Genomic DNA, 3,596 nt, shown 5'->3' with positions numbered 1-3,596 from the left:
AAACTACAAGAAGGACGACGTGTGACGAGTGTAGCCCTGGTGTTTGGTACTGGTCACAGCATTGTTTCACGAACGTGGGGAGAGTTGCGAGACACACGCATTGCTGCACGAAGGAGAGGAGGTGATCGACCACGTTCAACTACAGCGGCAGATGACGGCTGCATTATGCGACAGGCAAGAAGGGAGCCACTCCAAACAGCAAGTGCAATTGCAGCCATATTTAAGCCGACTGGAAGGCACGCAGTCTCACACTCCACAGTGGCACGGCGACTACATGGGGATGACCGAGCGAGGTGGCGCAGTGGTTAGCACACTGGACACGCCATCCTGTTTTAGGTTTTCCGTGATTTCCCTAAATCCCTAGCCAGGTGGGTTCCCAGGATGTCGACAGTGGCTCACAAACAAACAAGAAAAACGGTATGCAGCGAACTTTTGGAACAGTACGAGAATGGTGGAGAAGAATTTCTTTGGAAGAATTGTGACAGATGATGAAACATGGCTTCATCATTTTTCACCAGGAAGAGGCAACGGCGGCTCCAACAGGTTGGTCCAGAAGTTTATTGTGCGGGTATACGGGCGCTGGTTCCAAGACGGCGTAAGGCAGTTGAGAGGGATGGACATTATGTGGAGAACTGAAAATATTGTTCCTAAAGGATGTATCTGCACACTATAAAACTTTCAAACATGTAGATAAAAGATGGATTTAAAAATAAAATAGAGTGCATTTCTTTTGGAGTGACCCTCATACGTTCTTGGCAGCGCCACATCATGCGAAAGTTACTTTAGTTCTTAAGTTTAGCGCACCAGGGTAGTTTAATACTTTTAAGCTCGTTCTCAGACTGAAAAAATTTATGTAGCTTGAAAAATTATAGGTGAAAAGGTAAACATCATGCTCTGAGGTGGTTGGTCACACGCGAATTGCGAGCCAGCGAATATGACGATACATCTGCAGTCTCATTCTGGGCAGATAAGTTGGATGAAAGAAGTAATGGCAAATTTATTCTACAGTGCTACCTTATCAAAAATTAATACTTCCAGTGTAGAGCAACTTTCGTCGTGTCCTCGTCTTCTGTTTTGTAGCCGTGCACCGCTTACTTTTCGTGTGTGGGTTACGTAATGGTTTGAGGTATTTTATACGAAGTTACCTGCCCCTCCAAACTCCCGTAAACCAAACAGTACGCCTTCGGGTCTACAAAGTTTGCCCGCTGTTGGAGGGCTTCAGACATTTCACCGTGTAGGAACTTCGCTGACGCAAAACATCAGAAATTCCTTGGGAGGAGTTAACTAGCCGCAGAGTACAGGTAATGAACTGGCGGAAAATCGTAGCTGATACGATCAGGCGAAAGGTTACATTTCTTCATCATTGACTTGAAATTAGCAGATGGCACGATTACTTCAGGTTGTCCTACAGTTTGGCACTGGAATTCGGTGTTTTTGCAAAAACTAGTTAGAAAATGCTACTTAATTTCGTGAAGTTGAAATATTTTTCCCGGTGATCACGTAACAAATCATCAAATGAGTACCTTATGTAAAGTCTGCAAGGAATATAACATCACAGTATTCTCGAAAGGAACATAGTTAATGGCCAGAGGCTCAACTTGATTGTAATTAATATTGAAGTAACAGAACGAGTAAAAAGTATCAGGTACCGGGAATGAGAAATAGAATAACGCACGACTGCAACCAGTACATGAAATAAAAGCTGAACAAATTAAATTCCTCATAAGAAAAAGTAACAAAAGCTTAAGAAACAAAACAAACAAATGGACATTAAAGAATTTCTGCAGGACTATGGCTGTTCTCAAATTCAGTTGCGAAAGTTTAGTCCCCTCAAAAAAAAAGAAAAGGTATCTAGCCAGAAGAAATGTTATTTATTAGGTGAATGAAAGGATTAATGACGACATAACCGCTTAGAAACTAGAGACGAACTGCTACTATACATAAAGGAATAGATTAGAATCACTTACTGCGTAACGAGCCTCTCGGAGAAATGGACAGTGAAAGATTACCCCTAAAAGGTGAAAATTATAAATGTTGAGACCGAAGGACAGCAGGCAGCAGACTACGTTAACGTAGTCTGTAATCAACGAACTGTATCGTTTTTATAAATACTATTACGTTTTGCTAAGCTCTGACGTAAGTTGATTTAATCTTATCTTCCAGTGTTTCATAAATGTGGCAGATACGCATTTAATAAATGGGACTTCGCTCCGTGACGTTTCCCTTTCATATTTTCAACCAAATCATTTATATGCGGTCGTGCAAAACAATGAAGTGTATTGAGAGAAGCAGATCCACATTTTCAGCAACAATGATACGTTGATTATCGTACTGATTTGGAATGGTTGGGAACAAATGTTGCTGATGATCTTCGGCGCAAATGAAGCGCCATTGTGACTGAAAATGTGTCCGCCGGAATCTTTTGTTCTCCTCTGATAGCGAATGACTGTTCTGCAGGGAAATCAATACGGCAATGACGCCGTGTCCCGGAAAGCATGAGCAATGGCTTTTTGAATAGTTATCATCTACTTCCAACTTTGTTTTGTAAGTGCAGTTGAAATTTGGTTTACTAAAACAGATGCGTAATATCTTCCAAACAATATTTGTGTGCTTGGGTAGCTCAGTTGGTAGAGCACTTGCCCGTGAAAGGCAAGGTCCCGAGTTCGAGTCTCGGCCCGGCATACAGTTTTAATCCGTCAGGAAGTTTAATATTTGTGTGAGGTTTTAACATAATTTGAACACTTGGAAAGTAATCTGTGCTTTTCGGACCCCAAAGAATTTCAGCCAACCTGACTAATATATATATATACAGGGTGAGTCACCTAACGTTACCGCTGGATATATTTCGTAAACCACATCAAATACTGACGAACCGATTCCACAGACCGAACGTGAGTAGAGGGGCTAGTGTAATTGTTTAATACAAACCATACAAAAATGCACGGAAGTATGTTTTTTAACAAAACCTACGTTTTTTTTTAAATGGAACCCCATTAGTTTTGTTAGCACATCTGAACATATAAACAAATACGTAATCAGTGCCGTTTGTTGCATTGTAAAATGTTAATTACATCCGGAGATATTGTAACCTAAAGTTGACGCTTGAGTACCACTCCTCCGCTGTTCGATCGTGTGTATCGGAGAGCACTACAACATACATCGCGTTTATATATATATATATATATATATATATATATATATATATATATTCTTCCAACACGGTTTTCTGCAATAAAGATCGTCTTTCTTAAAGATGATTTACCCCAGAACACTATTCCATATGGCATTATTGAATAAAAATATATAAACATGTCAATTTACTGATTTGTGTCTCACCAAGATTTGCAATGATTCTAAGTGCAAATGTGGAGGAACTGAATTGTTTTAGCAGTTCCAAAATTAGTTTTAAATGAGTTTTTTCATTTTAAATTGTCACCAATACGGACTCCTAAGAATTTTGAGGTTTCCACCCTAATTATTATTTCCTCACCGTGTGTCACACTTATCATTGGTGTTAGTACTTACAGATGTGGACAGTTGAATGCGTTGTGCCTTTTTAAAACTGAAGGTGAAACCATTCGCAGAAAACCACTCGA

General features: G+C 40.1%; 1 non-coding gene across 1 annotated transcript; it reads left to right on the top strand.

Moving 5' to 3' along the window:
* Positions 1-2,608: 2,608 nt before the first annotated feature.
* On the top strand, positions 2,609-2,682 carry Trnas-uga. Its single transcript has one exon. It is a non-coding gene; the product is annotated as a tRNA-Ser (tRNA).
* The last annotated feature ends 914 nt before the right edge of the window (positions 2,683-3,596 follow it).

The sequence above is a fragment of the Schistocerca americana genome, chromosome 1 (assembly GCF_021461395.2).
Source record: "Schistocerca americana isolate TAMUIC-IGC-003095 chromosome 1, iqSchAmer2.1, whole genome shotgun sequence".
Taxonomy (NCBI): Eukaryota; Metazoa; Arthropoda; class Insecta; order Orthoptera; family Acrididae; genus Schistocerca; species Schistocerca americana.
This window is presented reverse-complemented; position numbering and strand designations above follow the sequence as displayed.